Raw genomic sequence first — 27,089 nt, 5'->3', positions numbered from 1 at the left:
TGGACACAAAGCTCTAACTCAGGAACTACTAAATAATTACTATTATTTTATTCCTTCTTCAAGCAGTCTCCAATGTTTAGAATGCTATTCTTCTGAACTTAATCCTTTAATGTGAAAACAAACATCAAAAATACTATGAGCAAGTCACCCAGTAAAAATGACTTTCACAATAGTTTTGATCTCAAATCTCACTCTGGTTAATACCATATTAAGTGTTAATGATATTTCAAACTGACTCCTCTTTTTACACTAGGTCATTTTTTAAATAGAAATTTAAGGATTTCTCCGTAAGAGAAATAGAGTAACAGGGGAGTAATTACATTTCAACAGCGGTATTTAGTAGTCAAACAGGCTGAGCTTCCAAATGAGTTTGCTATAGGAATGGCAGGCGGAAATAAAAATAAAATAGTCCTCTCCACCCACAAAAAGAAAGAAAAATAAAACAAACAAAGAAACCATCAAACAAAACCCAGAAACACTTCAAGCATAAGATCATCTTTTACTTTACTTTTTTGCTGGTTATTTACTTTGCCTTCTGGAAATATTGCATAATCTATTAGCTTTTTCTGTTTAGATGTTGCTGGGTACAAAATGTACTAATAACTTTTAAAAAATAAACATTGATTCTCACGACATAAGCAGTGAGGAATTTTTAACCACATAACTACATTGTTGAATATCGTTGCTTCACAAATAACGAAGTAAAATGAAAAAGAAGTTAAGAAAACAGGCCCCATTCAAATAGCCCATATACTCCACTAACTTTATTATTTTGTGGCTTAAACTAGGAAACATTTAATAGTGAGCGTTGGTATATTGTTAATGAATCAATAGCAGTAACCAGGACCAGGAACTTGCCTTCCCAGTGGCCTGAATGCCAGTGGTCACTGAGGAGGTGGATGACTGGAGAGGGAGTATGAGCCCCAGGTTTCAGTTCTGCCTTTGTCAGCAGCCCTGAGATTTTGGTTAGTTACTTCTTATTTCTGTTTTCTGTTTCTTTGCTTATTCAATGACGATCTTAGGCTAGAACTGAGTGGGCGTCCTTCCATGTGATTATGAGCATTGTGTGATTTTATTCCACTGCCAAATAAGAATGATCTTTGCATTGTGTCTTTTTGTATGATTTATACTTCTTTTGTTCTCTTCAGTATGCTCAGTTAAGAGCTAGCCATGTAACATTTCCCAGATTGAGATTCCTAGTCACAGTGGTCCATTAATGAAATAATTGAGCCATAGAAATAAATGCAATGTAGGCAAGTGTTAACAGAGTGTAAAATTATGACAAAGAGGGATACAACTTCTACTTTACTCAACACTGAACAAACTTCATGAGAGTACAGTATTATATTCCATTTCAGTCTCCCTATTTTAAACAAAGAGAAGTTGGATTTGGTTTAAGAGAAAAACAATAAAACAGGTGCTGTGAGGAAGGGTTAAGGTCAAGAAGGAAGGGGAGAAGTGAATTAATAGCTGTGATGAGAACATTGATCCTTGAGTCCCTGTCTCCATAGACAGCTGTTTCATAACAATAATGACAAAATAGGACTCAACTGCTGAAGAAAAATCCTTGACTTTGAATTTGCTACTTTTGGACAAGACTCAGAAACTGCTATCTCTGATAGTGTCGTAAAATGTTACAGCCACTTGTTGGTCTGGGGTATTTTATATGTATTCCATACTCCAGTCAGAGATTTTCTGATGTCTCTTTCAATTTAGAGATGAGTACAAAAGGATAATAAATGTGTTGAGAAGTGCTTCATTTTTCTTATCTATAAAGTGATAGGAAGAAATTATAACTTACTTGGCTCAAGTGTTCTATGATCCTTTGAGTGTTGGGATGTTGGATCTAAACCTTAGCTTAATATTTTATTATTGAAATATTCTTCTAGGATACCTGTTTTAGTTTAAGAAATCAATCTTTTCTTTATTCTTCTTTTAAAATATAAAATGGGCATATTTTGAACTCAGTAACTGGATTCCAAATGGTTCTAACCACACCCTGAGGATCTTTTGCCCTTGAGGGCTCAAAGCCCTGAGAATTTATAGTCAAGATTTAGAGACTATGAACTGAGTGGCTATAAAGATTTTGTGAAAGAATAGAGGAAGATTGAATAACTGAAATAAGTTATTTAAGTGCACAAGTTATATAATATATCTATGTCAGTTTCCTTATCTGTAAAATGAAAGGAATAATGGTAATTATATCAGAGGTTTGTTGAAAGAACTAAGATAATCTTTGTAAAGTGATTAGCAAAATGAATGGGAAGTAACAGGCTTTGGAAATGTTAACTATTATTATTAATATTGCCAATATTGTCAGCATCTTAAACTGAACATTTTAATATATTGTACCTTCCAACAGAAAGTTCAAATATGACACACTTCAAATGTAATAGAAAAGATGAAAAAATTTCCATGTAAAGTGGAAAATTATCCCACTACAGTTTTCTCTATTCTTATTTATTAAAAATACAAGGTTGAATAGTAAGGAGTGAAAGAACAATGTGTATCGTGTGCTCATTTGCATGAAAATGTATTTAAATAGACATAATCATTAAACATGCCTGGGTATACGTTGATATTTTCTCTTGAAAAATATACAAGAACCTTTAATATGGCTATCTGTGAAAGGAAGAACTGGGGATAGGAGATAGGAAGGAAGCCCTTTTTAAAACTTCATGCCATTTTTTATTAAGTTTATTTATTTATTTTGAGAGAGAGAGAGAGAGAGAGAGAGAGAGAGAGTACAAGTGGGGAAGGGGCAGAGAGAGAGAAAGAGAGAGAATCCCAATCAGGCTATACACCACCAACACAGAGCCTGACGTGGGGCTCAAGCTCACAAACCACGAGATCATGACCTGAGCCAAAGTCAGGTGCTTAACCTACTGAGCCACCCAGGTGCCTCCAAAACTACATACTCTTTTTTAAACTAGATCACTCTTTTCGTGATGTGACTATTTATAGCATGTGTATTATTTTTAAATAAACTACCAGGGTGAAGATAATGGTAACAATGATGCTACTACCAAAACTGTAGAAGAGACATGCTTCCCAAGTAGTAATTTACTTATTTTGAATGAAGAAATTAGGATATTTAATTGTACATAGTGCTATCCATGATTATGAAATTTTAGAGTACCAATTTTACTCATTTTTATATATTTCATGCTTTTCTTTCCTTCGGCACATGAAAGTTTTCTGATTTATTATAGTATGCCTACAAACATACTGGAATTAAAATGATCCGTCATGTTTATTAGCATTTAAAGAAACATCAGTCCATATTTAAATTTAAACCGCATTTAAGATGAGATTGCAGAGTTTGCTTGCTGATTGGTGTTTTGAAGTGATTTGCAAATGTAAAATTGTAAGCCTGTTTGGTGACTTGTGAAAGATTGCTCAAACATATAGTTAGCAGATTTACACCTGTGATAACAAGCTAGTGAGTATGAGAAGAAGACATACAATGAGAGGAATTCACATTTTGTATCAGTAATAATTTTTTTTAACACCAAAGGTTGTTGAACCTTGTTTAATGGAATGGATTATTTTAGCAGCTGGTGGCATAGTAGTCCCAGAGAAATGTTTCCAAAATTCATGTGATCCCAATAATGAGGACATGCTCAACTTCATTTGTGGAATGGTGTATATTTACACTTACTCTTGGAATTCACAGTACAAATAAGCTTTGCTAATTCCTGATGTAAAGAAATTTGTTTAACACTGTTTAATCTGATGTCTAATTGGAGATACTTGGAGAACCACTGCGTAGGAAACATTACTATAGTTATATCTACAAATAAAATATATCATATAGAAATATTACACAAATGAAACATATTATCCAGATTTAGGATTATTTAATTTCTGGCATCTTCTAGAACTATATTTCTGCATTATAAGTAAAAATACAATAGAACAAAAGAAACCTGTTCATTTCTATGAGTCTGCATGTAAGATTTTTGCATGATTTGGAATTTATATCATCCAAATTTAAATTTTAAGCTTACCCAAATATGGGCAATTTTGAATTTGAGGAAGTAGCCAATAATAATTGTATTATTATTTTTTGCCTGATGTATTGAATGCTTAATACCTCATAAATGGATGCTGGAGGCCTCAGAGATTCTCAAGGATATAACGTTACTACACAGAATATAGAAAAATTTTGTGGCTTTCTATTGTGTTGCCAAACTATTTTTCTCAGTCAGAAAACATTTCAAAACATAGATATCTATAAGTAAAACATTTTTGTTATTCTAATTAAGGAACTGCCTGGAGAAGTGGAACAATATTAGATCTTATCTCTCCATTAGAAGTTCACGGGAGGAATTTAACAGAGTTAAATTCTGCGAGACAGACTTAACCCTCCTAGAAATCTTTGCAACATTGAGGTTGATTCTTTTTGAGGCAGATTCATAAAAAATATGTTTATAACTCACCTGATTTAAAAACACACCAATTGACCACCATCTCCCTATAGCTATTAACTCTGGCATTTTTCAGAAAGATCACACATAAAATGATTCTTTTATATTCTGGCAGTCCAGGGGCACCTGGGTCACTTAGTCGGTCAAGCATCTGACTCTTCGTTTCTGCTCAGGTCATGATCTCAAGGTTCATGGGTTTAAGCCCCACATCAGCTGACAGTGCAGAGCCTTCTTGGGATTCTCTCTCTCTCCCTCTTTTTCTAACCACCCCCCCCCCAACCCATCATGCTCTCTCTCTCTCTCTCTCTCTCAAAATAAATGAATAAACTTAAAAATATATATATAAATAGGTTCTGGCAGTCTGAGTAATGGTATCTTACTTTTAGATTGTATTCTGGCATTTACAAATCCAAACTGTTCTGATATCTTTGTCCTCCTTTGTATCTGAGATTTAGTTTACAGCTAGTTGAGAGCTAATTTAAAAGAGATTAGACTTTAAAATATATGTAAACATGTTTTAAAAGAAACAACTGAGAGAATAAGATAGTATAATTAAGACAGGAAGAGAAAGTTTTTACTGTTGCTGTTTGTTTGTTTTAAATTTAAAAATATAATGAACACCTGCCTGTAAGTAATCAACAATTCCAGAGTATTTAAACTGACCTCACTGTCCAGCCTATTTAAGTAAAAGTGCTTTAAATTTATGAGCTGGGATGAATAGTTTATGAAGGGCACTATGAATCCCCTCAAATTGCAATAGTAGTCCAGCAGCTACAGGAGCAAACGAAAAGGCTTTGTGTGTTTTCACAGTATAGTTCTAAGCCCATTTCCCCAAGAATGCCACATCAATAGCCAGGTACGATGGCACTTTCACTAAGTGTGGTAACAGCCTGCAAAACACCTAAAACTGGAAGAATTAAAAGTAATCCTTAGATAATTGAACTCACTAAGAAAGTACAGAATAGTTTGGTGCAGAGGTTGATCGTGCATTCTCCTTCTACCTCACCATGTGTGCCCATAATACAGGACTCACTACCTATCTGTGTCTCTGTCTGAGATGTCAGTACCTAAACTGGATGTGTGAGGAAGGGGAAGCATAGACATCTTGAAACAGTTCTAGTTTCTTGTTGCTGACACACACAGTCATGGTCAGGAAGCCACTGCTCTCACTCACAGATGCCTAGGCTTTTCTAAATGCCTGATTTCATCTTCAAGAAGCCCATAGAACATTTTCTGCTTCTTTGCTGCTATTTACATTGACTAAGACCTCAGAGATTTTCTTCGACTCCTTCAACCTAGGCAGACTTTGTAAAAGCTGACCTTTGTGCCAGAGGATTTTTATTTTTTTTTATTTTTAATTTTTTTTTTAATTTTTTTTTTCAACGTTTATTTGTTTTTGGGACAGAGAGAGACAGAGCATGAACGGGGGAGGGGCAGGGAGAGAGGAAGACACAGAATCTGAAACAGGCTCCAGGCTCCGAGCCATCAGCCCAGAGCCTGACGCGGGGCTGGAACTCACGGACCGCGAGATCGTGACCTGGCTGAAGTCGGACGCTTAACCGACTGCGCCACCCAGGCGCCCCATCCAGAGGATTTTTTTAAAAATTATCACTTTGGGGCACTTGGGTGGCTCAGTCAGTTAAGCGTCTGACTTTGGCTCAGGGTTTGTGGGTTCCAGCCCTGCATCGTGCTGTGTGCTGACAGCTCAGAGCCTGGAGCCTGCTTCAGATTCTGTGCCTCCTTCTCTCTCTGCCCTCCTCTGCTCGCATTTTTTTCTCCCTGTCTCTCAAAGATAAATAAATGTTTAAAAATAATTTTTTTTTAGATTATCACTTTTTTTCTCCTTTGCTTTTCCCTATAGAGAACGAATGGATAGTTACCAGAAGGGAGGTAGGTGGGGGGATGGGTTAAATAGGTATTGGGGATTAAGGAGTGCATTCGTTGTGATGAGCACCGGATGTTGTATGGAAGTCTTGAGTCACTATTATACACCTGAAATTGATATTATACTGTATGTTAACTAACTGGAATTTTAATAAAAACTTAAAAAGCAGTTATTAAAAATGCAAGACATGAAACATATTCCACAAAATACTCCTGAAAGTTATTTTCCTTATTTCAGAGTTACATTGAGTATATTTAAAACTATGCAGCTCTATGCCCTCCTAGAACTCATGCATTCATTGTCATGAACATTTATTTAGTTTGGGAAGTGATTTTTTTTTTTCCATTTAAGATTAACTGCACCCATACAGAAAGTGTGGCAAGCCAATGATTATATTTTGGAAAATTAATAATTCATTAGCTTACAGAAATTGCCTTTGCCTTTTCTGAGTTCATCATAGTGGACTGATGTGGTTTTGTTCTGTGTTGTTGTCCTTTCCATTAATGTGGAATGTAGAAGTAGTTTTATAATTGGTGAAAAGAATGCAGAGTAAGTAATAATGACCACGGTTTACATAGAGTTGTTCATAATATTATAATTGGAAGCATAGTAAATAAAGCATGCGTCTCATGCCACAAATATTATACCCAAAGCTTATACCTTTATCAAGTGACCCTCCTGCCAATTTATTGACAAAGGATTTGTGCTATTAAAATTTTTTCATGTTTACTTTGGCCTCTTTGCACCTTTGCATTAAAAAATATGGTTAGTGGGGTGTCTGGGTGGCTCAGTCGGTTAAGATCCTGACTTGATTTGGGCTCAGGTCACGATCTTATGGTTCATGAGTTCAAGACTCACGTCAGGCTCCACGCTAACAGTGGAGAGCCTGCTTGGGATTCTGTCTGTCTGTCTCTCTCTCTTTCTCTCTCTCTGCCCTTCCCCCACTTGTGCATGTGCTCTCTCTCTCTCTCTCACAAAATAAATAAATAAACAAAAAAATATAGTTAGTGGTCACAAAGAAGTATGATTTTACATTTTAGGTTGAATAATATTCAACAGAACTTTTTTAGGATGATGTTCCATACATTGTCATCCCAATCCTATATAGTAAAATAAATATCTAGAAACTTTTGTCCGTGGAGAATATACAGAAATTTAGAAATCTAGAGCAACAATTAGGCCCCACTTTGCGCATGCAGATATTCTTTCTCACTAAATTTTTCTGTTTATACTGATGTGATACATTTTTTTTCTGTATGATTTCAAGTGGCTTTTCCACATTAGCTTTCTAGTTAGATTATTTTCTCTGGAAATATGCTTTTCTCTTATTAAGTTAAAAGCAAGTAACTAGATGTGACTCATGATTCTGGCACCTATGTTATTTAGGGTATTTTATGGCAGTGACCTACAGGATCTAGTCTACAGGATCTAGCCTAAGCAAAAAAAATGGGGAATGTATAATAATATATTTTATATACTAATTTTTTAATGTAATGATATGTTTTATAATATAATATAATATAATATAATATAATATAGTATAATATAAATCTCTGTAACCTTGGGAGATGATCTAGCTAGAACTTACGACTCGGGAACTAATTAGAATCAAGGGTATAAATGCTGCCAGTTTTCTCTGTCTTTGTTTCTCAGTTCTTTCTTTTATGTGCCTTCTTCTCTATAGACTATCACTCTATAGACTATCAAATTTTGATTACAATGCTATATGACAGTCTATAGCTCCTGGATTTAGTTTTCTTCCATTAATAAACTAACCATCATGGTTTGCCTCATTTTGATTCCAAATTTGCACAGAAAAAATTCTGATTGGCTCAGTTTAGGTTAAGTACTGACTTAAGGCCAATCAATTATAATTGTGGGAGGGGACGTTGGCAGATTTCTGTGAAGTTTCAGGAAAACCGTAACTGTGGTAACAGAAAGGACTAGGCAGGCAAGATAATACTTGCTTTCTATAGAACTTTGTAATTTAACTTAATTAACTTAGTATTTCTTACACATCCACTATAAGCAAGCCATTGCATATAGCTATTGTGTTGAATAAAGATGAATAAGATACAGTATCTGTATTCAGAAAGTGTAAGGGAATACAGCTGCTGCACAGATCATTGGGGTATGGTACAGACAGAGAATGGGCTTTGGTGCTGATCATAGGGAGAGAAATAGGAGGTTAGGAGATGAAAGGTTTGCTCCCCTGGAGAGTTTTTGGAATAGAAGAGGTCTAAGTATATGTGGGGCCCAAAAGAAAAAAGGAGCAAGCCAAAGGAGCCGGACTAAACTTAGAAGCAAATGAGGATTGATTGAGCAGAATGTTAGAATTGGAAGAAGAGGAAGAGACAAGAAATGGAAGAAGAGGGCTTAGGAATTTGTTTGGTTTCTTCCTCAAAGATGAAACCAAATGATGGATAAAGGCATTAGTAACAGTTGAGTTGTTAAATAGGGTTGTAGTGGACTTAATAAAGTTTGGGACATTCGTCAGCAATATCTACTACTTAGGAGTTAAAGTGTGGAACCATTCCTTCCCCATTGCCTGGTCCTCTATTTCTTTGATTCTTTCCCCCTGTCCGTGATGCTCATGGTGTCAGCAGTTGTTGGCATGGTTAACCCCACAGATGGCATTCAGGAAAGTAGATTGTCTCCCTAAGGGTTATCATTTCTTTCCAAAGATCATGGCTTCTGGATTCACTTCTTAGCAGTTCTTTTGTTATATGTTAGCATGTGAAATAATAATATTTATAAAAAGGATATGTGTATGATTAGGTGTCATTAAAGTGTTTGCTAACTTACTGCTTGTTGGCCTTCAGATAATTTCCAGTTCATGGTGACAGGTTTCCTGTTGCAGGTGAACTGAATTAATTTTTTAAAGTAATATTTTTTGGTCAGACTATGTCAAATGGTATGTTAGATTTCAAATGTATTACTTTGCCCCATTTGTTATATTCTACAAACTTTTATAATTCAAACAACAAATATAATAAGTGTGTCTCCGAAAATTGTACATTGAGGAATGATGATGGCCATTACTCTCCCCTTGAGGTTCATGAATTTTCCTCTTGGCATTTGTTCCCTTATTTAACTGGCAATATAAATTTACAGTTTACAGACACAAATCCTATCATTTTTTTGTTTTCGTTTTCGTGCATTTTCTATAAACAATGATTTTGAAAAAATAAAGCCTATATTTTGCAGGTTGTACACATGTCATATGAATTTGCCCATACACGGATTTAAAACTATATATGTAATGACTTTCACAATATCTTTTTAAAGAATATTTTGTTTTTCAAATTCAACCAACTCTAAATTTGAATGAGAATTCACCCATTTTAGTGAAGCCTTTTAAAGTTTAACATCTGTTCCATAAATGAAATTATTTGCCAGCACTAAAAATACCTAAAATGATTTTTTAAGAAAAAGTTTTTTTTTTAATTAATTCATTCAACAAATGTTTATTATTTGGGGTTGCCTGTTCTACTAGGCTGGGTGCTGGGGATACAGCAGTGAACACAATATGGTCTCATGAAACTTTCATTTCAGTGGAATAGTGGTTCTCAAACTTGGACACACATCAGAATCACCTGGAGAGTTAGCTAAAACATAGATTATTGGGCCCAACCCTTAGAGTTTCCAAATCAATACTTTTGATGTGGGCTCCAGAATTTGCATTTCTCACAAGTTTCCCATATGTTTCTGATGCTGCTGGTCCTGTGACCACACTTTGAGAACAGCTGTGCCAGAGGAAGGCAATGCTGTCTATCCACCAGCCTATGTGTGCCCTGCTGACCCACGCCCACTGCAGGATCCCCTTTGTACTTATTTCCCATAGTAAAAATGTTTTCTATAAATGCAATTTGGTGTGTGGGTAGTGCACAGATTGTGGAGTTGCTTATCAAATTATCAAGAAATTTACAAGGTCAGAGAGACATAATTTTCAAAGACAAAGCTACCTTGTTTATCCCAATGTATAAAAATGTATAATCAGCATTATGGCCTGATTTCCAATTTAATCATCACTTTATTTTAACATAAAGCTTTTCTTTCTGATCTTTTGGTAACCCTCCAGTTTTCCGTAGTCTTTTAAAAGTGATGGCCAGTGGTTCATTTATTGCAATAATTAAGATGGATAGCAGCATGCCAGCTGGAATGACTACACTTGTGTTTGTTGTATAAATTATTTTCCTAGTATGAAAGCCTCTTTTATGGCTCTTTATTTGGTCATATCGTTTGTACCCTAAACCGTTAAACATAGCATGTTTAAGAGAGATATTTATAAAGACCCTGGTAATATTTACCAGGTTTTAATCACTATTAATTCATGTCTGCATTTCTCTTTACACTGGAGACTGCCTTTAACTTTGTTTCTTCTGCCAAGAGGAGCAGAAAGCCCTTCTAAGCCCTCATAAGTCCCCCCCCCCCCCCCCCCTTTTTTTTTACTACCTTTACGCTCCCTTTATTTTGTTCTGATTCTCAACCCTTTCCCTTGTGAATTTTAAGTGGCTTTGGGCAGTTCACCCAAAGTACATAGAAACACAGCCCCCAATGTGTATTTCTTACAAGGCATATTGAAATTCCCTTAAAACACAGATAGCAGTAGACTTTTATTTTTACAAAAAAATGCTAGTTGAGTTTGATAGTCTTTCCCATTGCAAAAGTAAATGCATCTTAGATTCAACAGAAACTATTCAGATAAAGTTTGGACCCTGGTTGCCTTATTTCTGTATCTGTCATAGTACCTAATACATTTCAGTAAGTATTTGCTGACCTAGTTTTGTTCTATACATTTTAGCTTCAAAGGAAATTGCATGTATGTTATTATTCTGAGCCTTAGGATATTCACTGTTGCTATATTTACAATATGCATCTTCCCTTTTAAATTATAAATCTGAAAAGATAAATAAGAATATGACACTGTCTAAATATTAATTTAGTTATTATCTGAATGTCAAATAACTAGTTACAACAATTTAGAGTAGCTAACAAGAAAATTTAGTTAAGTAAGTATATATTATTATGTGTATATATACATATTAGACCTAAGTAGATTTATTGTCCGCAACTCTTTAACTGTCCTTATCAGATTTCAGTATAAAGAAAAACAGTGAATGAAATAAGCAAAAGACTATACCTGGTTGTTGTCATTGATATTAATTTCTCTATCTTGTAACTCTCTCTATATTGTGATAATTTTGTGCTTTTGGTCCAATCTTGCAGGTTAGACTTTTCTGACCACCCAAACCATGAAAATTTGCTTTCCTTGGAAAATGTGAAAGAGCCGGTCAGTTCACACAAAGACAACAAGGGTCACTCTGTTTGGAAAATGTTGGCTTTCTTTCAGCTGGGTTGCTATTGGCCTAAGAATACAGAGTATTCTTAGTAGCTAAAATTAACTTGGTTAGTGGATAGGCTGTATCCCTTTATACATAAACGTTGTTTTCTAAAAGTCGCAAAAATTGTCCTAAATCCCTTTACCCTATTCCTACTACCATCATCTACTTTGTGTTACTTACTTTCCAATATCTTTATTCTTATACACAAATTTGATATGTTGTCGTCACTCCTATTTTCAAATAATTGAACTTAAAAACATAATAACCGTAAGGAGTAACTGCATTGTCTTATAAAGGCTGGTAAAGTTAATTTAGGTACATTTAAAGTATAAAGGAAGAATAAAAAAGTAAATATCTCTCTTCTTGATAATCAATAAGAAGATGAAATATTTTTCTTATAGAATATTTTAGACACCTGAAAGCTTTAATTTGCCATTGGTAAACAGATAATTGTTTTAAAGATTTTTTAATAGCTTGTTTATTTATTTTGAGAGAGAAACAGAGAGAACATGAGCAGGAGAGAGGTAGAGACAGAGGGAGAGTGCTGGCAGCACAAAGCCTGGCACAGGGCTTGATCTCACAGACTTCAAGATCATGACATGAGCTGAGATCAAATCAGATGTGCAACCAACTGAGCCACCCATGCATCCCCCGAACAGTTATTTTATTATTAGGTTTTGCAAACTATTTTTTGACATCTGCTCTAAATGTCATTTATTTGTAAATGACAAACAAAAATAAAACATCATCTTTTTTAAATGCACTACAATTTTTTTAATTTAAAATAAAAAAACTGTAATGTCATTCAATAAATAGTGTTGAAGGAGAACCTTTGAGTAATAAACTGATCAAGCATAATGTATCCCTTCTTTTTCCTTAGCTTGTTTGAGATATAATTGACACGTAACCTTATAAATTACAAAATGACTACCACCATAGCATTGGCTACCACCTCTATCCTGTCACATAGTTACCATTTCTTTTTTATGGTGAGAATATTTGAAATCTACTCTCGGCAATATTCAACTATATAGTATTAGCTATAATAACATGCTGTACATTAGACACTCCAACATGTTAATTTTGTAACTGGAAGTTTGTACCCTTTGAGCAACATCTCTCCTTTTCCTCTACCCCCAACTTTTGGTAACCACTACTTTACTCCCTGTTTCTCTGAGTTTGTCTTTTTTAGATTCCACAAATAAGTACATATCTACACAGTATATGTCTTTCTTAGTCTAACTTATTTGACATATGTGACACCCTCTAGGCCCATCCATGTTGTCACAGATGATAGGATTTCCTTCTTTCTCATAGTCTAATAATACATATATCACATTTTCTTTATCTATTCATCCAGTGATGGACCCTTATATGACAAAATGTCCATCAAGAATTGGCACATTAAAAAAAATTTTTTTAATGTTTATTTATTTTTGGGAGGCAGAGAGAGACAGAGTATGAGCGGGAGAGGGGCAGAGAGAGAGAGAGAGAGAGACACAGAATCTGAAGAGGCTCCAGACTCTGAGCTGTCAGCACAGAGCCCAACGCGGGGCTCAAACTGACAAGCCGTGAGATCATGACCTGAGCCGAAGTTGGATGCTTAACTGACAGGGCCACCCAGGTGCCCCAAGAATTGGTGCATTTTTTGACAGAAATTTCCAGTGAGTATAAACCACTTCACTAGATTATCTAAGAGTAAGTTGTTTTACTTACTTTCCATATCTTGGCTATTATGAATAATGCTACAAGAAATAGAGGAGTGCCAATATCTTTTTGAAATACAGTTTTCATTTTCTTGGATATATACCCAGAAGTGAGATTGCTGGATCCTATGGTAGTTCTATTTTTAATTTTTTGAGGAATCTCCATAGCATTTTTCATAGTGGCTGCACCAAGCATAGTGTATCCCTTGCATTTCTGTAATGGTTTTGTTAATGCTCTTCTGTAATTTGATTAGATTCAGAAAAGTAATACAATGATGATAAGCATGTTTAACACTTTTCAGCCACAGCTTCAGAAGTTTGATATAGAGAAAGAACTCTTCCCAGACAGAATGGAAGAAATATTCAGGTGAAAGTTCTCCTGAAGACAAGATAGTGGTAGGTAGCGGAGGTGGTGGCGGGATTTTCTGGGTGAGAAAGGAGAAGTCAGAAGCTGTGGCTCAGACATTGGGGTCAGACAGCCCAGGGATTAGATTCCTGCTCAGTCATCAGCTAGCCATGTGCTTTTGAGAAAGTTACTTCAACATTTTGATCCTTTTATTCCCATCTCTAAAATGAGGAAGTTAATACCTTTTTTATGATGTTATTGGCACCATTAAATTTTTTAAATGCATATTAAAGTGTTTTACACATGCGTTAGGCACTCATTAATGAGTGCTATTATTAAAAAGTCTTATTATTAAAGAAAAGAGAATAAGCTACTATTAAGGAGAAAGCAACAATCTTTGAACTGTCAGAATCGTACAGCACATGTAAGATGTTTCCCATGGAAGTTGAACCTTAATCAGAGCATAATAAGGAATTGCTACAAGCATTGGTATTTTCTTAGAAATGGACTAGTGACTTCACAAGGAAGACCTGCATCCTGATCAGTGGTGATTCCCTTTCGTGTTGAATAGAGAAGACTGCAATGACACACTAAATAACAAATTGAGATATGAGTTATCTCTCTGGAATTTGTATCTTATATTTGATGGAGCATCACTGAGACTTATGAACCTTGCTGACTTCCAGCACAACCACCTGAGAAACTTCTTCAGGGATGACCAGGAGCAACAGAGCAGAGGCGTAGGACAGAATTTTCGGGAGAAGATAATATGCAAATACCTTTGTCATAAGAAATATGTTTTGCTTCTCAAAACATTCATGCTTGCTCTCAATATGGTTGTTTGTTCATTCGTTTGTTCAGTAAATTTTTATCAAGTGTTTATTTTGTTATTAAGAAGGAGCTACACATGGAAATATAGTAATAACCAAGACAGCTATAGTGTGTCCAAATTTTTTTTTTTAAAACCGTTCCAAGTCTTTCAGAGGGTATCTGTCATATCAGGTAGAAGAAATGATGTAAAGTTATCACTCCCTTCCTATAACTCTTTTAATGACCCCTGCCTTTCTCATTATTAGACATGACCAGGTGCTTTAGATGCTCTGAAACAAAGTAAATGCCTCTAGATCAGTGGTTTTCAACCCTGCACTTGGAGAGGTTTAAATACCAATACCTGAGTCTTATCACAAGCAATTGAATAAAAATCCTGGGGCCTGGGGTCCAAGCATCAGTATTTAAAAATTTTTTTTCAATGTTTATTTATTTTTGAGAGACAGAGAGAGACAGAACATGAGTGGGGTAAGGGCAGAGATAGAGAGACACAGAGTCCAAAGCAGGCTCCAGGCTCTGAGCTGTCAGCACAGAGCCTGACATGGATCTCGAACTCATGAATCACAAGATTATGACCTGAGCTGAAGTCAGATGCTTAATCGACTGAGCCACCCAGGTGCCCCAGTATTCATATATATATATATATATATATATATATATATATGTGTGTGTGTGTGTGTGTATACACACACACACATATGTATATATATGTGTGTGTGTGTATATATATATATATATATATATATATATATATATGTTTAGTTATTTATTTTGAGAGAGAGAGAGAGAGCGCTCCAGAGAGGGGCAGAAAGGGAGAAAGACAATCCCAAACAGGCTCTATGCTGTCAATTCAGAGCCTGATGAGGGGCTTGAACTCACGAACCATGAGATCATAACTGGAGCTGAAACCAAGAGTCAGGTGTTTAACTGACTGAGCCACCCAGGCATCCCGGGCATTAGTATTTTAAAAAAAAGTTTGGAGTTGATTCTAATGTGTAGCCATGATTGAGAATCACTTCTTGAGAGAGAAGAACAACAGCTATAGAATTCTGGGATAGTGAGTCCTGACAAACACCAACCAAAGAGAATGATAAAAATAATACTTCTAGAACTTTGCCAAACTTCCTTCGCATGTGTTTCAAGTATATGGTTTATACAGAAAGCAAGTAAAACAACTTGCTCTTAGATACTAGTGATTTCATTTATACCCAGTGGAAATTTCTGTCAAGAAATGTGTCAATTCTAGACATTTTGTCATGTTGTTAGCAATTTCCTATCTATACAAGGTGGATTACTGCACCATACCTGGCCAACAGGAGCTATATAATTACAATGAATTGAGGTCAGACTGATCTATGTATTTAAGATGATAGTACCTACATGAATTTGAATTTGGGACTTGTAACTTTAAACTATTGGCTTTATTGGATCCTCCCAGTCACCTTTGATGTTGTAACAGGGCCATCTGAACAGGGGTACCATTTGCAATTTCAGTCTCCAACGTTGCCAATCTGGGTCACCCAGAATTAGCACAATGGAAGAGGCAGACGGAACAGGCTGCGTTACAAATTACAAAGGCAAGTTGTCTTATGCTGGAGGAAAGGAGATAGTGTCTGTTGTGATGAACACCATAAAATCCATCAGAAATTCCATTCACAGTCAATCAGGGCAGAAGAGTTAACGTCCATTTCTCCTTTGTGTATGTGTATGTTTGTATGGTGTTTGGGTGTGTGTGTGTGTGTACCCCAATATTGTTTGAACCTCCATGGAAATAGGCTTTGCTAACTTGGTTTATCATCTACTGTTGGTTTATTTGTAAATCTAAATGCTAACTCATTTATTCTGTTTTCCTTCCTGAGGCAGGCAGGCTTCAATTCACTTAACAGCATGCGAGCGACTCAGAGACTGTGAAATCTAATCACATTTTGACCCATCCTTAAATTGCTTCATATCCACACGTTAGACTTTTCATCTGTGAAAAAATGTATGATGATGCCATATTCTTCCGCAGGGATTTGTTTGAGGAATAAATATTAATAATGATTGTGGGGCACTTTGAAAATACAAAGTGTTATGAAAAATAAATTATTTTTAAAATTTTCTTTGACATCAAGAAAAAGTGTAATGTTTCCCATTATAAGCCTTTTAGAGAAATTTAATATTTGGTTTCTCTTTATAATTTTCTACATACTTGGGTACAATACTTCTCCCAACCCATTAATGGAGTGGGTAAACATCATATAATATTGAAGGATATTTCTATTAGGCCAACTTTCAATTATTCATGTTAATGGAAGAACATTAATGCAGCTCTTACAAAATGACAGACTGTCAGAAAGTTCTCAGGAAGGATGAAGGGCCAGAAAACCTAGAGGCCCTCATTTGTATAAATTTGCTGCACTGTCTTTGTCAACTGTGGCTAATAATTGTGTTAGAGGTCATGTGGTCAGGGAGAACCCCTCCACCTGTGCAATCAAGAGGAGCTGGGAATTGGGAACAAGTGATCCCCACCCCTCCAAGACATCCCAAGTTCACTCTGAATGCCCTGCTTGGTAGAAGAAAATTCATCTATCACGGTATAATAACAGTAGGAGAGGTATCAAAGATGTAAGAGTACTAGTAAAAGAGGAGTAGTAATAACAGCAGCAGTAGCAGCAACAGTTCTAGGAGTAGTAAGAATGCTATCAGTGGCACCAGGAGAAAAAGCCAGCATTTATTGACAGTACATGCCAGGCATTATTCTAAGCTCTGTACATGTTCTAACTCAGTTAATTCTCACCATAGTCCTTCTAAAATGGGCTGTTTCCATTTTATGGGATATTGTCTATGAGAACATTATTCATCAACCCCAGCAAAGGGCCAAAGGGCAAATTGGTATGCAGCTTTGAAAGTTTAGAGATGCTGGTTGGTCATCTGAAGAGAGCTGAACGGGGACTTCTTAGCAATGCTGCCTTTAAGGCAGCAGAAGTCCTCAGGTGACTCTTTGAGTATGTGGCATAGACAGCTTCGGATGCTAAAGAGCAGAACATTCTAGAAAGTTCTTCAGTCCTCTGTGTTTGGGGTCTAATGTAGATGTAAAACATATTTATCCTGAAGATGAAAAGTACAGAAAATGACTTAATCACACTTAAAAACTTATAAACAACAAAACAAAGGAAAAAAATTCACAGTGGTAAGGGCATTTCATGAACTGATAGAGGTTGCTGAAAGAGGAAATGGAATCTTTTCCCTTGGAGACATTCAGTGTCAGGACTGATGGCATCAGGATAGCATCTGAGTAAAACCTGGAGAAAGAAAGGATGAACCTCTAGAGTTCTTTCAGACCTATGATTTTATAAAGTAATTTGTACATTTTTAATATCTCAGAGCAGTACTCATAATGGGAGAAAGAGAAGCCTGTGTCCAAATAATTAGAACTTCAGTTTCTTTCAGCATTCTACCTTAACAACCTTGAAGACTGTGGCAAATAAACAAACAAACAAATAAAATATGAAGGTCATAAAGGATTAAAAATAAATGTGCTTTTTTCTCATTGTGAACTCATGGGAGATAATGTTTGAATTATATAATTAAAATTAATTTGAAATATAGTCCTCAAGGTTTAAACAAATACATCTTTTTCACAGTAACACTGTTAGAGGTAAAATACAGTAGAGTGATTTTGTACTGAAAACCAGTAAAATTAGTGATCCATAAGTGCCTGTTTTCATGCAAGTTATTAATCTGGTACTATTATGTATGGGAAATACTAAACTTTTCAACGTTTATTTATTTTTGGGACAGAGAGAGACAGAGCATGAACGGGGGAGGGGCAGAGAGAGAGGGAGACACAGAATCGGAAACAGGCTCCAGGCTCTGAGCCATCAGCCCAGAGCCCGACACGGGGCTGGAACTCACGGACCGCGAGATCGTGACCTGGCTGAAGTCGGACGCTTAACCGACTGCGCCACCCAGGCGCCCCGAGATGATTTACAATCTTAAGTGCTATGTTATTCCAAAGAAAAATGACTTAGGTATAGTACCAGAAGTCAACATGAGCAGAAAACAAATGATGATTTTGTTTAGTTTAAGAAAAATTTCCCCAGCTCCCTAAGTTTGGAAAATACTGGGAGAAAAATGTGAATAAAAATATGAAATACATATTAACGTTCATCCTGTATGTTTAAAATTTTATATCACATAATAAGAGCTGATGGGTGTGTCAATGAGTATATTAATTAGAATTTCTGCAAAGAAACATTTTAAAGTAAGTGATCATAAATCTCATGCATATATACTTCTCATTATGTGAAAAACAATAATAAAAGGTTTATCTAAGTGTAACGTTTTCAGATGCTTATGATTTGCCTGGATTCTATGAATTTGTACATATAGTTAGGAAATATATCTTGCCATTCCAGCAAGCCTTCTTCTAAATCAGTGTTCTGTCACTAGCTAGCATTATGACCTTGGATAGCTTTAATAATGTCTCTGAGTTTCCCTTATTTCATCTTTAAAATGTGTATAATAATAGCATTTACCTAAGTATTCTTGCAAGGATTAAATCAATTAGTGAATTAAATGCTTGGCACAGTGATGTCTAATATGTCACTGAAGACTATATTTTATACTTATATAATCTTAAATATATCTGATAACAATACCAAATATTTTAGATTAAGTATTATAGGTTGAACAGTTATAGAAATAGTGTATTTGTATAGTAATTCTAGTGCTAATTTTATGTGCAAATTTGCTGTATAAATCAGGCTACAGAATAGTTTCTCCATCTCTATGCACATTCTCAGATCATTTCTATCTTGCAGAACAGGATTTGTACTATACAAACAGATTTGTACGACAGTCTAAAACATGCCTAGACTCTATAATCAAATATACCTGACTTCTAGTTCCTGCTGTGGCACTATCCCATCTCTGAGCTTTAGTTTTCATCTGTAAAATGAAAGAATTGATATTTAACTAATAAATTGTTTGAAATTATAGATGTAACAATGTCAAGTATCTCTATTGTTGACATAGAGCAGGCTTAATACTAAATAGATATGTGTCTTGAGCTCTTCCTTATTGCTACATGTGCTTGATCCTTGTAGGCTTCCTTTTAATTACAGTCTCTTTTAGTGAGGAAACACAAAAGAAAGATAATTAAAAAATTGAATGTGTAATGTATTTGGCTGAAATTTTATACTCACGAAACAGAGGAAAATGGTATAGTACACAATTACATTTATGTAGTCCTAAAATGGACATGTGGTTATTTATTAAACATTTTTCAGTTTAATTTAGCAATTGTAATGCCTACTGTATGCAAAACATCATGTCCAGTGTTGATGAGGGGGATAAATGTAAATTAGATACAGTTCTGCTGTTTTGTGACTTCAAATCCAGTGATGGACAAAAACATAGTAACATGAGTAGTAACTTAAGTAATGTAAGTTATGAAAGTGTTTGGGGAGATGCACATTCAAAGTGCTATGGATTTGGAGGAGAAATACAGATTTGTTCTAACTGGAATGAATTGGGTAGCCTCCTTATATAGTTAGCCTGTGAAGGATGGGAAGGCTGCTAGGAAGTTTAAGGCACTCTAGGAAACACCTTGAACAAAGACTCAAATTTGAGAAAACTCAAGAGTATGTTTATGGAAATGGAATAAAGGGTGTGTGTGTGTGTGTGTGCGCACGCGCGTGCATGTAAGCAATGGGTTAAGTCAATGTAGTGAGAGATAAAGTTCAAAATTTAAGTTGTAGTTATACCGAAGAAGGATTTGAAATCTAGGCTTAGTGCTGTGGAGCTTATTTTGTGAACACATCAAAGGCTTTTTCAGCTAGGGGAATGAAAAGTGCCAATTTATATTTGAGAAAAGCAAGGCTGATGCTTGTATTTAAGATACATTTTCAGAGAGAGAGTGGAAGGAGAGAGAACATTCAGGAAGCTGTGGTGAAGGTAAGAGCAAGAGGTAAACTCGATCTAATCCAGAATAGTGTGAGTAGAGCTGATGAGATATAGTAGAGCACCAACAAGATCCGTGTCAGCTCTGATAGTTTTGGCTTCTCTGTAAAGTACTATTTTGCATGAACCTGTCAAGCTAGTACCCTGGAAATGTTGTAAAGTTCTCTTAGGAAGCACCTTGGAATAGTTGATGGATGTCCATTTTTCCATGCTCATTTACTGAGAGACTGCAGGCGGGGTGCCTAAATTTGCTCTTTGTCGGTAAACGTGAATTACTTGCCTTCATCACTTTGGTCTCAGAGAGGTTTTAAGGATTAATTAGTTGAGGTAAAGTTCTTTGGAAAGAAGAGCTACAGAACATATGGTTGTCCTGAAACAAATAAATCTTACAGATGTCTCTAGATCTGTGCTTTGGAAGTAAATTGTGAAAAGGCAAAGATTGTGTCAAGTGAAAGATAAGCAGAGATCACCAAATAATAAGCCCCCCAGGACCAGCTTTTACATAGGAAATGAAAATTTATGTCCACTGACAACAGTTTGCAGATATACCTTTAAGAAAACAACCTCCTGATTAGCCTTAGAGCCACATTAATGCCAGCAATGGAAACATTTATTGGTTCTCTTCTGGAAACCATATGAATATATTGAATCAAAGTGGCCTTGTAGTTTTATTTGAATGTATATTCTTTTAGTTATTACTGATAGGATTATATGTTGTCTTTTTCTACCATGATATTTGTCTTAGCCCCCCTCTTTCTTTTTCTTTTTCTTTTCTTTTTTAACGTTTATTTATTTTTGAGACAGGGAGAGACAGAGCATGAATGGGGAGGGTCAGACAGAGAGGGAGACACAGAATCTGAAACAGGCTCCAGGCTCTGAGCTGTCAGCACAGAGCCCGACGCGGGGCTCGAACTCACGGACTGCGAGATCATGACCTGAGCCGAAGTCGGACGCTTAACCAACTGAGCCACCCAGGCGCCCCTCTTTCTTTTTAAATTATGTCTACAAATTTATGTCCAAAGATATATCTTCATTATACTTTTATCAATAGTTTTTTTTCTTTGATGCAACCATAAGTGAACACCAAGCAGACTTTACAGAGAACATTCATTCTATAGGTTTTACCCTTATTCTGGAGGTTGTATGCTTAAAATGTAGTCAGAATAACAACATTTTTGGGGGCCTAAAGTCAATCTATGTTTTATTTTATTTTATTTTTATTTTCTTATTGATCTTTATTGCATCTCTATAAGACAACCATGCACTCTCAGTGCCCTGTCTACCTGCCAACAGACAAGGCAGATGTGCTTGGTAATGCTCTCCGGGGTAGTCTGCCAACTCTCCTTCTTGTTTCCAAATTCGGCCCATTTCCATTATCTTCAAATTGGCTCCTGATTCTTTGCTCCATCTGTCATTCCCAACTTGACCTCGCTTTCTCTCTCTCTCACTCTCTCTCAGCTCTCTCTCTTTCAAGGGTGTAGTGTGGACTCTCCTTACCAGTGATTTCTGTTGGAGAATAAATTCATTAGGATGTCCCCATAGGACCTGAGACCACTGACGGGAGACTTTGGCAATGCTTGAACTATCTTTTTCTAAATATAGCATTTAATCTCCCTTTAATACTTCTTCTTTTACATCCTATCCAGTTGGCATTGGTACATACCAGCTGTGCAAGTTACTAAACTTTTCAGTTCTTAATTTTTCCACTTGTAAAATTGAGGTAATAACTACTTCAGAGGCGGTGTTGTAAGTAATACATATAAAGCACTTAACACAGTTTCTGCCACAGAATTCAACAATTGGCTATCATCATCATTATTATTATTAATAGTAACAATGCTATTATTCTAAAATTGCCCCATATGCTTCTCCTTCTGTGTTCCCAATCTTGATAAGTGGCACTGTATCCAACCAATTTTTAGACCAGTATCCCAAATTATCCTTGACACATCTTTATCTGTCATATCCTACAATCAGACAACAAATTCTGTGATTCTACATCTCAGATACCTGTTGCATCGCAACACATTTTCTCCATTTCTATACATACTCATACTCTTAGTTGAAGCCATCACCATTTCTTCCTTGAGCTACCACAATAAATTCCTAACTCATTTCCTACATTTCTCTTGTAGACCTGCAATTTATTATCATATTATAGCTGGATAGATCTTTAGAAAGTTCAAATCTGATCATATTAACTTTGCTTAAAATATTTCAATAACATGACCTCTTATAGAATATCAAATATCTTTGATAGGAGTGATAAGAAAATCCCAGAACCCTGTGTTCTTTGCCTAATTCCCAAGTGCCATTCATCTTCTCTGTGCCCAAGCTTCAGGTTTGCTGAACTTGCTTTAGTTCCCCAAAAGTCTTCCTACCCCTCTTCTACCCAAGGCCTTGACACACACTAGTTCCTCTGCCTCCAGAGATCCTGTTTCACCTGGCTAACTTTTACCCTTCAGCTCTACTAACTTTTCCCAGATTTCCTGATACCTTTCCCCTTCTCCACTCTATCCCCTACTGACCTATTATTTTTAATTATTTTTAAATTATTTTCAATGTTTATTTTTGAGAGAGAGAGAGAGAGAGAAAGAGAGGGAGACACAGAATCTGAAGCAGGCTCTAGGCTCTGAGCTGTCAGCACAGAGCCCAACATAGGGCCCGAATCCACGAACCATGAGATCATGACCTGGGCTGAAGTCGGACACTCAACTGACTGAGCCACCCAGGCACCCCTTACTGACCTATTATTAACTCTAGAATTTTTATGCTACCGTTATTGGGTTTTATTTACTTATTCTGGGTCTAGTGTTCTCCAACTGATTCTTAAGTTCCTTGAGGACAGTGACAGTTCTGTTTTTTTCCACCACTTTTACCCAAATGCATAGCACAAATAAGTAATAGGTAGTTAGTAAGTAAACACTGGATGAAATTAATGACCTGTAGTGAGAAGGTAATAGACTTATGTTAACCATTCGGACCTGAGCCTGAATCTGAGCATGATGACTTGGTGACTCTGTACCTTGAACAAATTGTTTAGTCTCAGGTTATTTGTTTCTTGGTTTCTTTTTTTCTTTTTTTTTCAAAATCAGGAAATTGGGAGATAATTATACTCTCTTCATGATGGTTATGAAAGTTAAATAAGGTAACATATGCAAAGCATTTAACATAGTGTCTTTTCTATAAATGCTACTTCTTCTTTTCCCCATTTATATTTAGAGTCATTCTTTTGAAGTAGTAGCAGTGATTTTTGAAGCATGAAGCATTCACGCCCTGTTTCGTATACTCTCCTAGGACGTACAGAACACGCTTTGCTCCCTTTTTTGGTCAGTATTCTTGGAATGATTGATGATGAGCCCTTTTACTGTCTCTAGGAATGGAGGAATTATTACACCACCTTTTATTTTACAGGAATGAGTATTACTTCCTTTGCTATAACTTGAGGAGAAGGGGTGCTCTAGGGGCTACAAGTAGCAGAAACAAATTGTTCTTTTGCTGATTGATTGGAGATGTCTGATCGTATGCTGTTTGGGTGCTGACTCACTCCGAGTGAAGACATGTGTTCCATTCTCATTTCATCCTATGATGTATGGCTCTGCTTGCCCTTTCTTATGGAAATCTTTACATTCGTGGAGTATAACCTGTAATGCAAATCAGATGTGTTTTGAAAATATGCCTTACTTGATGTTTTTAAAGGTAAACAGAACAGAGGGGTTGAAGAGGTAACTCTTTTGGTTTTAAGAATATTAATATACAATCTTCACCAGCTGTCCATTTAAAAATTAGATTCCTGTTTCTTTCATTGGGGTACTGTGTATATTGGCTAGATTTAGAGAGAGAATTAAATGCTCAAAGAGCTTTGAAGTTAATTCTCCGCTAAGAAACAGCTGAGAGGTTGAGTATGACACCATTTCTCCTTGAATCTGCAGTCAAGCAGATGTGTTTCTTTCAGTCAGTGCTACCATGAGATTAACAAAACAAAACAAAAAAAATTAATGACAGTTCAAATTAATTTCATTGAGGAAACTTTTTGATTTAGTTTATTAAAGAAATTTTTTTAGAGAGAATGCACGAGAGCAGGGGAAGAGCAGGGAGGGGGAGAGAGAGAGAGAGAGAGAGAGAGAGAGAGAGAGAGAGAGAGAATCTTAAGTAGGCTTCATGCTCAGGGCAGAGCCTGACATGGGGCTCGATACCAAGACCCTGGGATCATGACCTGAGCTGAAATCAAAAGTCGGACACTCAGCCAACTGAGCCACCCAGGTGCCAGAGCCACCGAGGTGCTCCCATAGAGCATACTTTTTTAAAACCATGGGTTGCAATGGTTGAGGAATTGGATTTTTTTTTTCTTCTGATGCGTTACTTTTTTGTTCATTTAGCTGGTTTGGCTTGGTTTTGCTGCTAAGTTAATTTGATGTGATAAGGCTCACCTGCCTCAGAATTTGGAGGGTTTTAGCATGAGAAAGCTATGACCAAAATACAAATGAGGGGTGCAGTGGTATAAAAAACATATTTAGGACAAAAGTTAGTGTTTGATATTTTACGTAATTCAATTGTAGCTTTCGTTTCTTGAGTTTCCAGAAATGGAATTTTTCCCAAGTTCTATTTTTTTTATACCAAGCCCTAAAATATTTCCTTACATTTCTTATATGTTATCAACCACCTGCTCTTTCATTTCTACCATTTTCTTGTTTTCTTACAAATAAACCTTTTCTTATCAATTTCTACTTCTGTGTTTCTTTGAACAGTTGATACATTCTGCTTTCTTTTGAGATCATTTCTCTTTTTCTCCAAATTCCAGTGCCTCTACAGGATCTCTGATTTTTATAATCCTCTAAAAGAAGGTTCTATAAGATTAAAAATTAACATATAATACCTGTATATACAAAATAATAAATTTCTCCTAATTTCTCTCAAAAATGTAAAATAAAATGCAGTGTTATCATTTGAATTGTTACTTACTTTTTTAAAGGTTAACATGAGGCCAAAAAAAAAAAAAAAGAATTTAGGGAATAATTCTGGAAACTGTTTAAGCTCAATAGGCAACTTGATTTCTGAGTCACATTCAGATTGGGGCCACTTCTTTTCAATCCTTAGTTTGAGAAAATTGTGACAGGTAGTTAAGTTTGGGCTATATAAGGTATAACTAATGAAAATGAAAACAACAAAACAGGGGCCAGGGAAACACTAAGGTTTCTAGAGCACTAATGGGAAAATGAGGTAATATGTCAAAAGAACTGTATTACATTTGCCTTGAGAATTGATAAAAGTGATGGCCGAAATTACATTACAAGGAGCACAGTAAGTCTGTGATGTTTCCAGGATCATTTTGACAGGGAGAGTCCAGAAGTAAAGAAGGAAAATGAATATAAAATACTGAATTTTGTTAGATCTTAAAGTTGATGGTAATAAAATGTTCTATTCTGAATTTTTTTTTTAATGTAGCATACTAGAAATTATAAGTGGTCTCCAAAGAGTCTTATTTTCCCAGTTGAAGTAGTTGCTACAAATCTGAAGCTTTGAAGTGTGGTAAAAATAAACAGGTGTTTATGAAAAATTAAATTTCCCTAGAGAAATGAGTAAATAACAATGACATGGAAATAAGTATAGTATCACATGGTTCACATTGTGAAGAAGGTCACATAGTGAGATAAATTTAATTTCATCCCCCCAAATGAATGTTTGTTGAGTGCCTACTGTGTGCCTGCCACAGCTATTGGCACTGTTCTAACCATCTGGATATGTATATGGAAGATAGATGGGGCAGAGAAAGACATAAAACCTTTTCAGATGCATAAGCACAATACAAAAGCTTTTTTGGAAGTTTTAAAGAATCACAATATTACTTCATAGAATTTTTTTTAATGTTTATTTTTGAGAGAGAGACAGAGAGTGAGTGAGAGAGGGCCAGAGAGAGATGGAGGAGACACAGAATCTGAAGCAGGCTCCAGGCTCTGAGCTGTCAGCACAGAGCCTGACGTGGGTCTCGAACTCATGAACCGTGAAATCGTGACCTGAGCCGAAGTAGGACGCTTAACTGACTGAGCCGCCCAGGTGCCCCAACTTCATATTTTAAAGTCAGAAGTATTAGCAAATATTAAATACTTTTTTACAATTCTGTAAAAAGTAGGTGCTTCAATGTTATCATAGACGCTTGACTTATCTAATGTCTTGGAAAGTGCCACTGTTGGGTGTTCTCCTTCCTCTCTTCCTTTTTTTCTTCTCTTTTCTCTTCTTTCTTACCATCATTTCTTCCATTTCTTCTAATTATTTTTTCATCTCTTATGAAGATGAATTTAAGTTGCTTATATACATATACATTAACACATACATTTTAACTCTAAGGTAATATATCAGAAATGATTTGAAAGAAAAGTAGATATTCTTATACCAGGTGTATGTGTGTTTGGTCTGCCATTACAAAATCTCATAGACTGATGGCATAAGCAACAGAAACTTATTTTATTACAGTTCTGGAGGCTAGGAAGTTCATGATAAAGGTGTCAGACAATGTGGTTCCTGGTAAGAGTTCTCTTCCTGGCTTATAGGTAGCTGTTTTCTTGTGGTGTCCTCTAATTCAGGGACACAGAAAGAAAGAGGCAG

The 27,089-nt window shown here is 35.9% G+C and overlaps 1 protein-coding gene across 2 annotated transcripts in view; it reads left to right on the top strand.

Annotated features, from left to right (window-relative positions):
• The window catches only part of ALCAM (activated leukocyte cell adhesion molecule), a 214,814-nt gene that overhangs the window by 16,976 nt on the left and 170,749 nt on the right, over positions 1-27,089 (top strand). The window lies entirely within an intron of this gene.

The sequence above is a fragment of the Lynx canadensis genome, chromosome C2 (genome assembly GCF_007474595.2).
Source record: "Lynx canadensis isolate LIC74 chromosome C2, mLynCan4.pri.v2, whole genome shotgun sequence".
Taxonomy (NCBI): domain Eukaryota; kingdom Metazoa; phylum Chordata; class Mammalia; order Carnivora; family Felidae; genus Lynx; species Lynx canadensis.
Note: the sequence above shows the minus strand (reverse complement) of the source record. Positions and strands in the feature narration are given on the sequence as shown.